Source organism: Pyrgilauda ruficollis, unplaced genomic scaffold, assembly GCF_017590135.1.
Source record: "Pyrgilauda ruficollis isolate IOZ18807 unplaced genomic scaffold, ASM1759013v1 scaffold265, whole genome shotgun sequence".
In the NCBI taxonomy this organism is placed as follows: Eukaryota; Metazoa; Chordata; class Aves; order Passeriformes; family Passeridae; genus Pyrgilauda; species Pyrgilauda ruficollis.
In genome coordinates, this window is record NW_024523989.1 from 246653 (window position 1) to 259723 (window position 13071).

General features: G+C 40.3%; 1 long non-coding RNA gene across 1 annotated transcript in view; it reads left to right on the plus strand.

Moving 5' to 3' along the window:
• The window catches only part of LOC121355703, a 47635-nt gene extending 35207 nt beyond the window's left edge, over positions 1-12428 (plus strand). Inside the window, exon 3 of the long non-coding RNA XR_005955457.1 lies at positions 12157-12428. This is a non-coding gene — a long non-coding RNA (uncharacterized LOC121355703). The remainder of the gene's footprint in view (positions 1-12156) is intronic.
• Positions 12429-13071: the final 643 nt, after the last annotated feature.

Consider the following 13071-nt stretch of genomic DNA (forward strand, 5'->3'; position numbering starts at 1 on the left):
CAGATCCGCAGGGGTGACCACCGAATCGGAGAGTGTGGCCCTCAGGATTCCCCGGAAGTACTTGCTCTCCCGGGAGTAATCCTTTTGGGCCTTACACAACTCCTTGATGGTCTGGTGTGGGAAGGGGGTCCATTGGACTTGGGCCGCTCCCTCCCTCTCCGGATGGTAAGTGACCGGAGCCGCTGATATAACAGGGATCGGCTCCGGGCCCCGGCCCCCAGCCCCCCCCCCAGCACCCACTTGAGCGTGGGAACCGGAAGGGGGAGCATGGGAACCGGAACTGGGAGAGGAAGAGGAGTGGCCTGGGATGGGGGCGGAGACAGGTGGTATTTTCATCTCTGCATCCAGGGTGTGGTAGGAGGGTGGAACCGACACTGGATGCTGTAAGCTTCTTTATTTCCCTTTTCTTAAACTTTTCAACCCCCCCACTAACAAGGATACCCGCAACTTGGAGATAAAGTCTCTTTTGAGTTGCAGAGAAGCATGCACCCATATTTAAAGTTTTAAAAAGATGGCAACTCAATCCACCCACTGCCCAGAGAAAACGGAAAAGCAAAAGTGAAAGGGGGACCTCCCACCAAGCCCTGCCGCTGGACTATGCCAGCAAAGGCCTGCGCAGTTAAAAGAGAAGGGACCGAGCGAAGCGGTCAAAAAGGTTAAAAAGGCAGGGCAAAGAGAAAAGGGAAAAGGAAAAAGGACTTACATTTGGCAGAGGTCCAACTGAAATCCGGGGTGAGTGGCTCCTGTGGTGGGACCGACTCCGTGGGTGCTAGGAGCTGCCGATCCCAGTCCTCTGGGAGCGCCACCCACCAAAAAGGGGTCTGCTCTACCAGAGGTAGCTTGACGGCCAAAGAAGAACGTGCCAGAGTCCAGTGGGTAGCGCCCAATGGTTCCGGGATCCTCGTCCGTGGGGTCCGGTGGTGGTCTCGGTTTGCCCTACGTTGGGCGCCAAATTGCAGCGGCGGCGGCTGACCTTAAGGAATGTACCGGCTAGCTGCGGCCAGCACCGCCAGCAGCATGGGGGCACTCTCCCGATCCAGGGCTCGGTCAGGGGAGCGCCTAAGGCTTTCGCCTTAAGGGATGAGGATCCGCGATAAAGAGAGAGGGCTGCTGTCCCACAGGAGGCAAAAAAGAGACGGACTCCAGCCGTAGTGCAATCTGGGTTTAATGTCCAGGGGAGCTACCAACTGAAGACCCTCAACTGGGCTCCGACCTGGGTTTATAAGGAGGGGCGGATACAGAGAGTTGAGGTGGTCTCCAGCAAATAGGAATTAATGTGAGTGTGGTGGGAGGATAACAGACACTCAGGGAAAACCAATGGGGGAAGAGCAGGGGCGGAGTCCTGGCCCCTGATCCAATCACTCGATGCCCAGGATGGAAGATTCTAGACAGAAGGGCTGGGGCACCGAGTGACAGACAGGGAACCAGGGAGGGACTGAGGGAATGGATACATTAGTTGCTAGGGGTAACAGGGAGGGGAGATTTGACAGATGGGGCGGTCAAGGAGAGAGATAACCAGGGCAGAACCATTACAACAGAGAGGGGCATAAGGAACAAACCAAATTGGCATATAACATAACGAACACAATACAACACATTTAGTTCCTCTGTGAAGCATGAAAATCCCTGGATTTTTGTAGCTTGCAGGCAACAACATTTCTCCTCCTGCAACTGGTCATGTACCTAGAACATAATCACATTCTTAGCAGTTAATTTTAGGAAGGAGAATAAATAATGGGCTGTCAAGATTATCTGTATATTTAGAATCTTTGTATAGTCCAATTTTGTTGTCAAATCTTCATTATTTGATAGTGGTAGATAAATGCTTCTTTCTCTCCTGATAAGTAGCATTTGAACAGCTGATTACTCTTAACAAAGTCACTGTAGGAAAAAAATCACTCAGAATTTAGGTAGGGGCAGCCTGTTTCTGGTGAGATTTTACTTTCTGTGGTGGGCTTGTATGTTTTATACAGTTAAACTGGGTCCAAGTAGCCACTAAGACAAGGGATCTTCTCTTCTTTGTATTATTTACTGAAATAACCTTGTGCAGAGCAGATTGTAGGGGGAGATGTGTGCCAAGTAGCAGCCTCCTATTCCATAAATTGTAGGATTTTAGGGAATGTGGAGAATAAATACAAACACAGAATGCTGAGGGGTTTTATTAGCTGAAGTCTTTTGGGAGAGCTTAGACTGTTTTGTTCACTGTAATCTCTGTGGAGAAGAGAGATCTTGGTCACCATTGCTCAACTTATTTATTGACAGTGCAAACAGTGTATTAAAAGACACCATTAGATTTTAATAGGTTTTTGTATTTGCTCAGCACCTGGTTAACATTAGAGCGAATGGATGTACTTCTTGTTTTCTGAAAGTAGTATAAGCTCTGGCATTTTGTCTGCTTCCTCTTTGGTGTTGCTTTTCTTTTACTTCCGGAGCCACAGCTCAGGACAGATTTGATTCAATGCTGAGCCCTTAGCCAACTCAACCAAAAGAAACCTCCCCCCAGCGCATATGAGGCAGAAGTCACCTTTCCACTGAGGGACACCAATGACTTCAGAAAAAACAGCAAACCAAAGAGAGCACTGAGGCAGTACTTATGGGTTGATCGTGACCAACATGTGACACCACATGTTGTCCCATAGACCAGTCATGGGAACTTGTGCTGGTACTGGCCTAAACATGCATGGGAACACCTACACCAAAGCTTTCTTATTCTCTTGTGGACAGCTCTTCTAGGGCTCAAAGAAATGATCCCTCATGGCACCCTAAACACCACACAGGACACCTGAAGCCTCAGACTGTCCCATTTCATCATTATCTGCTGCTCATAGAATTTCCTTTGTGTTTCTTCCTCTGGCCACCAGACAGGGATCCCAAACAACTGCTCTCCCTGAAGTCCCTCCAGCATTCCTACAAGACCTGACCTGATGACCAGGCTTACCACCTACCAGAAAAGGGATGTAAGGTAGTCTGCTCCCCACCTAGAGCTGTCTTTAAACATCCCATGCTCAGCCTGTTAATCCAGATAAACTTTTTTTTTTTTTAATTTACATTGTAGTGTTACATAGATTAAAAAAACAAAAAACAAAAAAAAAAAAAAACAAAAAAACCCAAAACCCCAAAACAAAAACCAGAAAAAAAAAATATCAGAAAATAAAAAAAGCTTTCTCTTGCTGCTTTGTGGTAATTTAATTTCCTCTTACATATTCTAACACCAGTAGTTCCTGATCAAGGAGTTGAAACCTTGTGTTTTGTTTTCAGTATTCTTTAAGCAAAGGAGTAAGTCTGACTGACATTGAAATAAAGAGGAGTCTGCTTTCCAGGACTAAAATAGTTTATTACCTCTGTCAGTAAGTTCTAAGCTTTTAGCTGTTCTTTTAATGGCTGCTCTGACTAATTGGTTTGTTGTTTACAGGCAGAGATATAACTGTCAGGCTTGTTAAGGGGTTCTAGTCCTATATCAATTTTTTACTTATATTACTGCTGTCTCCTATTTCTTTTCCAAGATCTCTAATTGCCATTCCCAGCTTGTGCTGTCATTCATTCTCTTTTACCTGCTGCTGCTGCGAACTCACCACAACAGTGATTTAGGAGCTCTCCTACCTACCTAAAATTTTGTGGATTAAATTGAATACGTCCCCATCTGCAAGGTTTGGGAACTGCCATGCTCTCAGTTGCAGGAGAGAGAAGCAGGTTTTGACAAGCATCCAAAATACAAATGTCCCAGAAACTGGTGGAAGAGACAACAGTTAGACACTCAAATAATAGGAAAATAATATTTTTGGTTCCAGACAAAAGACTTGATAAGAGCTGAATGAGTTGTGACCTCTGACTTGTCAGGTTTTGTCCTTCAGTTAAGAACTCAACAGAAGGGCATTTTTCCATAACAAACTCACTGATAGGGAGAAAAGAGAGACAGCAGAATAAAGAAAGAGGAAAGGATTAAAAGGTAAAAATTAAATGGAGAAAATAATCATCTTTTCTCTTTGAACCTTCCGCCAAATCCTTTGATCTGTTTTTGGAGCTGTGCTCTTTCTGCTGAGGAAGATGAAGCAATGTCCCTTTCAAACCTTTGCAGAGGCATCTGTTGTTTTGTTTGTTTATACTAGACAGTCCAATTCTTTATCTCCTTTTGCTCCATCAATATACCAGGCCTGGGGGAAGGGGTAGAGGGGAAAGACCAGCAGCTGTTAATGCTAACACAGCTTGATTAGTGTGGGAAACCCAAGCTTGAACTATATTTTTGAGAGCTGACCTAGCTACTGTCATGAAATCCTTTTCCTGCTCTACAGCATTATGCTAAAAAAAATATCATCAATTGCTTAGATCTCAGCTCAGGATTATGTTTTCACCCCTATTTATGTGGTAGCTGTTAAACAGTTTTATGAGATTTTGCAAGGACCAAATTTTGCACACAGGTAGTCCCACTGAGCTGGATTTCAGCTCAGTAATACAGGGGTAAATGCAGGTTAGCTCCTTCAAAGGCAGTGGGATAAGTCCAGATTTACTGTGGTGTTTTATTATGTCTATTTCTATGAAAGAAAAAAAAAGACAAAAAAGACATGCAGGCACTTGCTTAAACTCTGCTGAGACTGTCTGGAAGAAATTGTATTCATGTTATCAGACATGACGGTTTGGGAGGGAGAAAAAACTGACTGTTAAGGTTTTGAACGAACAGTCCTTAGAGAAGTAAAATTTCCAGAGATGCCAGCAGGAAGTTTGGTGAGGAGTGAAGGATCTCAGTACTGCACGTAGGTCTCTTAGAACACCAGCAGAGTAATTGCACAGGCAAACAGGGTGACTGCTGTGAGCAAATTCACAGATTGTTTAGGAGAAACAGTACCATAATAGGTAGGAAAGGCTGAATTTAAAGCACAGGCTTTTACTTTGCATTTCAAGTTAACTTATAACCCAGCCTAGCATTTAGATCATAACACACCAGCTGAGAAACTGCTGTCTGGGAAGACAGCCAAGAGCTAAGAAAATTAGCGAAGGGAGAAAACACATTCTGTAAATGTTGAGCTTCAGAGAAGGTATGCTCCAGTCTGATATTTCTACAGTTTTCTTGGGACTGATATTCATATCCTTAAAGCAGTCTGCTTTTATGTGAACAACAGTTACTTCTTTTTGATGAAAAATGAAAGGTTGTGCACCCCTGATTCCTTTTGCTTTACTTCCTCCTGTGCTCACTTCTCTATCCATCCCAGTAACAGTTTTACTGTAGTAGAAGAGTACTGAATTCAAGTTAAGAGTGACAACTCCTTCCTTCTATTTTGTCACAGATTGCAGCTTTAAAAACAAAATATACAAGGGGTGGTCTGCAATACTGTTTATTACTAAACTATTCTCTAACTGGAGAGAATAATGTACTTAGTAATAAACAGAATTGTAATAACACTTAGTAACAGCTTAGTAATAAACAGAATTGTAGTCTACTAAAATAGTAAAATTAAAAAATTCAAGAGGGTTTTAGCTCTGCACTTTATTAGTCTGCCAAGATGAATAGTTATATGTGTTTTTAAAATAACAGCACATGCTATTACAAGAATAGAGCTTGGACAAAAAAAATTCCCTTCAACTATATTGCACAAAAATGACTCAGAAGGGTGCAGTGTCCTCTGAAGATGCAATGCTGTATTTCACAGAGTTTATGCACATGCCTAGAGAAGAATTCCACTTTGGATAACAAGAATATTTTTGGGATGGAGTTACAGGACAAGGCATTGGGTGCTAGGTAATAAAGTTTGCATTGTTTAGTATCCTATAATAAAACAGGGGAAATAAACTAGAAAAAATGTGGCTGATCTAATTTGAATTTACTGTCCAAAGATGCTCATAGGACTTCCGTATAATGTAAATCAAATAATGCTATATATCAAGGATTATAGAAGGTGAATAAAAGGAGCCTAGGTCACACACAGTATTTTGTGAAGACTATGAACTCCAAGTTGGATCTTAAGGAGAAACATCTGAAATATTATTTCAAATTAATTGAATGTCTTTCCAAAGCAGTGTAGCATTAAATTTGTTTTTGCCTTCTGAAATTGTGGGGTTTATGCATTAAGTTTGAGCACATCCCAAAGGTTTGACCAGTAAAGTAGTTCTATAGTATTAAGAAATTGAGATTTTTTTTCAGCTAAAGGAAGGAGTATGCAAAAAGCCTGAAACTGCAGAATGTAAAAGGAAAGCGAGAACACTTGCAAACCTATCAGAACCAACAAATTACCACTGGCACTAAAAGATTGTGCTGGCATGACCAGTAATGAGTAAAGCTTTTTGAATTGAATATAGAAAACCTATTCCCATTCCCATATGGGTTGCAAGAAGTTGAACACAGTAGATGGTTAAACACAGCAGAATGTTGTCTTTTCTTAAATGATAAATTGCTTGGTGGTAAAGAAGTCTCACACAAAGTGATTTTATACTCCTATTTTCTATAAAATATGTGATTGTTTTTATGATAATTTTATTTATTTTATTGCTTTTGTATGGTTCTTGTAATAAATTTTCAGCCTTATTTTTACCAATAGACTAGTGAAAAATAAGCATAGATTTATATGGCTGCTGAAATGACTTATATGACACACACACATATATATATATATATATATGAAATATATATTTTTCCACTCAAAATCCTAATTAATTTATTACCTTAGACAGGAGACAGGTAAAACTATAAATATAACCCCTGTTTGAATGGCTTTATCACTTTTTAAAAAGCCCTGAACACAAAAATGAACATTCAAGGACATTAACAGAAACACTCTTTCTACAATGAAAACAAAAAAGAAAATCAATGTAATGATAACAAAATATTGTTATTTCAAAGATATAACTATAATAATTACTATAATATTTCCTTTTTTATATAATTACCAAAACAAATGACCTAGCAAAAATGAATCTAGAAGACAAGGCATTAGTATCTTTTCTGACTGGCCATATTTCTTTCTGCCCACAGGATGTGGGACTGGTTTCAGGTATAAAACAGAAAAAGTTCTACTCATATTTGATGCCAGTGAGGCTTTTCTGGTATGCAGCACAGCCCCATCCTGTTTTCCCAGCCTCAGGTACAGATGTTGTGCCGTAGGTAAGCTACAGGACCTTTATGCCTACTGCAAGCTTCCTGTGATGAGACCCTTCTCCAGAGAACTTGGTCCATTTTTCAGTGTCTGGTCTTTGCAGGAGCCCAAAGAGTATGCAGTAGACCAGAGCCTTCATTGTACTTTTAGACACTTAAGAAAGAGATACATAAAGTTCCTGCTATGGTTTACAGCAGGGATCCCAGACTTAATTGTCCAGATATTTTGACAGCTGTGATAGATTACAGTTAAAACCTAGTTCTTTTCCACATGCACAACTTCACAGAAATCAGAGGGAATGACTGAGCTTTCCCCAGAAACTGTGCACAGTTAGGGAGGACCTTCCCAGGGCCTCTCTGCTGCTGGGGGCGGGTTTGGACTCCCTGCTCTCAGCACACGCTTGGTGGTGAGGAACCACCTGGTTTTGCAAACACTGCTAGAAATAAAGCTCTGCACAACCCTCCATCTAAGGATTTCTACTGATCAATCCTGTATGCACCAAACCAATGGGAATAAATATGAAGGCTGGGATACGTAGGCTGCCTAGGTATATCCACTGATGTCATTGTCATGGACACAGCCATGGTAAAGAAGCCTTTGTACTCTGTTTCTCCTCCTTCCCTTGCAGTTTCTATGGCCTTTGAGCTATCCTTGATGAAAACACTTTCAGGTTGTAGAATAATGACTGGGAGAAGGAAGCACTGTGAAAGGGATGTTCCATTACATTGTACAACAAATTTGTTATAAAATTCCAAAATGTCTTGCTAAGCAGAATCCTGGTTTACTGTGTAAGAATGAGAGCAGAGAGGAGCCTGTAGCTCACTACTTTTGGCCAGTGTGCCATGCCTATTTGACATGCTATCAGTCACATTAGACATGAAAATCTTCTTCAGATATCTTTCCTACAAAGGAAGGAGTTTGATGCCTTCAGACATTCAGTTTTTTAGTCCGTCACGGAAGATGTTTAAGAATTCACAGATTCAAATAATAGCTTGAGAGTCTACAGTGAGAGTTTGGTAGATATGATGATGTCTGCTTCTTGCCTTCAACCACTTTTTTTACATTAAAATGGAAACAGGATTACTATTGTATGGTTTTGCAATTTAATATTTTTCAATATGCTGTGCAATTTTCAGTCTCTGTAATAATCAGAGCCCAGAAAATTAGCTGTTTCATGCTCAGATAATCACTTTTGCAGTAGAAGTGGGTCTAAATAAAGAATTATTTCTGAATCAAACACAATTGTACTCTCTTTTTCTTGCATACTGGTCAAATTTCATTGCATTTACACTCTAGTTGCTGATAATTATTGTCAGAACAGGCAGAATGAACCCTGTGGCTCCTGACATGCTAGAAAGCAGCATTCAGCACTGCTGTGCTGAGCTGGCTGGAGGAACCTGTGCTCTCCTACAGCAACTCCAGTGAGAGGAAAGCTACTCATCATAGAAAAGTGTAGAGCCTCTCCTACAAGGAGGTCATCATTATTTGTTTGTCCTTTGCACCTCAAATCTCAAGTCTGCAAGTATTGTCTTTTACTGTTCTTGTGAAATGAACCCAGTGGAAGAAAAGCACCTGCTTGTTTGCAAGCATGCCAGCTGTGCAGGTATCTGGTACTAACACACGTCAGAACTTGTTAAACCATTTGGCTGCCTAATACATAAAGAAAATCCCCTAAGGACAACATCTTGGTTTTTACCTGTGATTTGAATTACTGTTGAGCTCAGTTCTATTGTCTTTTCCTTCTTTGCAGAGAAGAAACTCATGTTTAATTCTCACTTAATTTGATGGGCTTTTGGTCTGTTTAATTAATCAGAATAAAAAATAAATAACTCCTAAAATCTATAACATATTTTGAAAACAATTCCTTAGAATTGTCCTGTAAATATCACAATAGACCAACAAGTATGATACTTTGTTTGAGCTTTTAGATACCAGTGGGTTTTCTTAGTGAAAGTAAGGGTTGGCACATTGGAAGTAAAATGGTGCAAAGAAGCAGTCCTATTCTTCCATAGCCTTGGTACAATTATTGCATTAGCAAATTTTCCAATTAACCTGTGATCCACAGCTTGACAATGCAGTTGTCACTCAAAGATGTTGCAGTTGTCCCAGAGGAATCTAAAGTGCTAGATGTATTTATCACAGAGTCTGCTTTCCAGTGTGCCAGATACCATTCTAAGTTCATTCTCCATCTGCATTAATGGCTGCTTTAACTAAAATGCAAACTCAGTTGTCTGAGTGGTCTATAGAAAACCTGACAAGAAATGGAGCCAGCCTCCACAATGTAGGGTGCAAATGCACGCAATTGCAGCTGCTTTTGTCTAGAAGTAGCTCAGGCAGAAATCAATATATAAGGCAGGCAGAAGGTAACTGCCAGACAATGAATAGTTTTGGTCACCTGCCTGTACCCCAACCCAAAATCATTCACACACTTGGCTGCCAATCTTGCATCTGTTTTGAAAAGTTTGGGATGCACCATTAAGCAATCCTCATGTGTGAGCTAACAGCATAAATCAGCCTATGTTTGAAAGTAGGCTGCTGGGCTTCTCTCCATGTTTCTGTACTCCAGAAACTGCAGCAAAAAAGCGTAAAGCCGCATATTTGTACCTTAAATTCTATTTTGCTCTGAAAGGAAGCTCAGACTGAATGATGTACAATACAAGGAAATAGGATGTTACAGTTTGAGCAAAACAGATGAAATGCTTCTAGACCAGGTAGTCTTTCACATTGAATAACAGAGAAGTAGCAACATATGAGTCATATAAAGAAATAACCAGAGTTTTTTTCTTAAAATCTTTACTGGTGTAACAGTACATCTGACTTGAGGTGTTCTGCTCTTGTTACATTTTTGTTTCATACTTACCTTCTGTCTAAACCATACAAGTAAAGCCAGAAAAAAACTGAAATATTCAGGAGAGACTTGGAATTTTTTTTTTTTGGTGATGAAGCAGTTTCAATCAGCCATTACTGAAATCTCCTGTTTCTCTAACCAGTCCTTGAATCATTTGGTCTGCCCAGGAAAATTCTCCCTGTATTTAAAATCTAGCATTGCAGATGTTTCAGATCACACAGATGAGAGCAACTCTACCTAGAGATACATTTTGTGTTATGTTTTTTAGTAGAGACGAGATCATATAAATTTCTTCATAAGAAATTCAAGTGGTATTTGTCTCAGACCACTAAGTTACATATTCAGTAACACAATTTTGAAACAATATTCCATTGCTCAAGCCCATATGTTTTTATGTATCTTCCCTTATGAAGTGTTTCTGGATTTAAGAACCTAGAAACTGCAGAAAATAGTATGCTCCATTATCCATTATGCCATTCAATGGAAATAGTAAGAGCTGTATTGGAGATTAATTTGGAGCTAGCTTATCTATCAGATGTTTCTGCAGCAAAAGGTAACCTATCTGGATATTTTTAAACTATTGAAGTTACTACAGAGCATCTAGTAAAGATTCCTTTTTTATTATTATCAATATTGTTATTATTTCAAAAATAATAAAAATGCTGCTCTCTTCTCATTAACACAAGACTCAGGGAAGTAATATCCACTGTGGATCTGCATTGAGAGAATTTTAAACCTTAAAGGCAGAGCTTTTAAAAGGTAATTCATTGAGTGTTTCTATGACAATAAAGACGTGAACTTTGAAGACTTTAAGCTAGAATAGCAAGATGACGATAAAACCATGATTGTCACCAAGAGGGAGAGCAAATTCAAAGCACTTTTTACTTTCTTGAAATTTGGTATCTTTTTGTCAATGAAACTACCAGAAGAAACTAAACAAGTGTCTTGGGATGCACTGAGCAGTTTAAAGTCCATCAAGTTTCTCAAGAGAAAATTACTTCCTTACTCTGCTGGAGAGTTTACAAGCAGGTAAGAGGTAAGTCTCTTTGAGCTGAGCACCAAATCTCATAAGATGCTACAGAAAACAGAAAGACTTGTTAAGGAGTGAAAAAAATTAATATTCCCTTTTCTGTTTTGAATTTGATGACATTGTAGAAATGGCTTTAAACTAAAAGTTGTGGACACATGTGGACATCATAGGGGCATGGACAAGGTACTGAGACCATGGTAGCTCTGATCAATCTCTGTTCCACTAATTCTAGCTTAATGCTGTGTCGTTTAGTATTAAAGACATGGAGGGAAGAGATGAAGTAGGCCCCAAGGTAAGACAACACTTATAAGTACTGAAACTAATTGTCAATAAAAATTGGTTGATTTTAGCATAGATTTTAGAAGGTGTAAATTTAATAGGCTGTTTTCCAAATTGTCATGTTATTTCAAAGTGTCTCTGTATGTCTGTCCCCCTGTTCTTCACATAAATTCTGCAATGCCTAATAATGTGTGACCATGTTTTCATTCACTGTAGGACTTCCTTTCTTCTTGACTGTCTATATTACCAGAACTTGTAGAAATCAAATGATTTGGGGGATTCTTTATTCCTATTAGATTAAACATGACCAGAATTTGAAACCAGTATTGAAGAAATGGGATGGAAATAAACAGAGAAGTACATATACAGAGCTGGAACTTGAGGGCCAGTTCCACAAAAACCATATATAAATAAAAGATGAGCTTCAGTCTGTGGATTGGGTACAGGGGAGGGTACAAAGAAGCAAGAAAGATCAATGTGTGTACTTCATGTACTATGGGGTGTCTGCCCAGAATTACATCCAAGACCTGGTACATGTGGCAGGATGTTCTGATACAAACCTCAGCTTCATCAAGACTGCAAGAAATTATGCACATTGAGAAATCCCTGTGGCTCAGGTGCACCTACCTTAGGGACATAGCTAAAATATAACAGTTACAATAGTTCTTCCCTTTGCCTCATGTACTTAAATTTCATTTCCCGAGCCCTTGGATGCAGCAAGGAATTTAGATTTAGATGGTGTCAGATCCCAGCAAAGAGAAATCAGGAACTGAGGTTCAGACCCATTCTGATTTTGAAGCAGGTCCAGAGCATTCTGAGGCTTGGGCTTCATTCAGTTCCCTTGTCAGAAACCCTTCAACTGCTTCTGCCATCTCTGAATGGAGAATAAAACTGATCCTATTATTTGGTATTTCTAGGTCAATATCTGATCCTCTGCTGGGAAAAACTGAAATCCATGGATATCAAAATCAGGGCATCCCAGAACATTGGAGTGGAAAGAATGATGCATCTGACTCCATGGATATCAGAAGGCTAATTATTTACTTTATTATACTATATTACATACATCTAAACTGAATCTGCCAAGTACTCACTCTGCACACAGCTGCACTCCAGTCGTGACTGTCCTGTGACTCTCAGCCAACAGTCCAGACACACACACACTCTTGGCCCTGATAGGCCAAGGAAACAAAACACCATCACTCTGGGTAAGCAATCTCCATATTGCATTCTACTTTGGCACAACACAGACACAGCCCAGGGGGAAAAACTGCCGCCCCCCACTCTCAACATCAGCTAGCGGGGGAAGAGAAGTGGCAGCAAATGATAAGCAATGGTTTTTTTTTCTCTGAGATTCAAAGAATGTGAATCTCAGAAATCCTTGGGAAGAATTGTGTCTTGCTTTTCTCTGTGAAGAGAAATGTGGCAATACCTGGACACTTTATACTAGCAGAGAATCTTAATTTTTCTCCTTCAGCTACAAGGAAATAGGTGGAAAAAACCCCATAGGGAAAAAAAGAAAAGTGAAGCAATCCATTTGTGAAGCTGGGCATGTGGTTGGCAGAAGGGCTACTGGAGAGCGTGGGAAGTCACTGATTCCAGATGCCTTGCTCAGCTTTCTCTGTGTGCCAGCAGAAAGTGTAGGAGTACTTCGGACTCATCTGGACTACTATGGGTTTTTTTTTCCTTTGAAGTGTGTATTTTCTTTCAGTCTGTTGTGCTAGCTCCCACAAAGGCTCTAGCTGAAGGAGAATGCCTCTGACACCACCCTGCCTTCAGCAGCAAATACCTGCCTCTGTCCCTGTCCCTGCCCATGCCAGCCACTCCCTGCA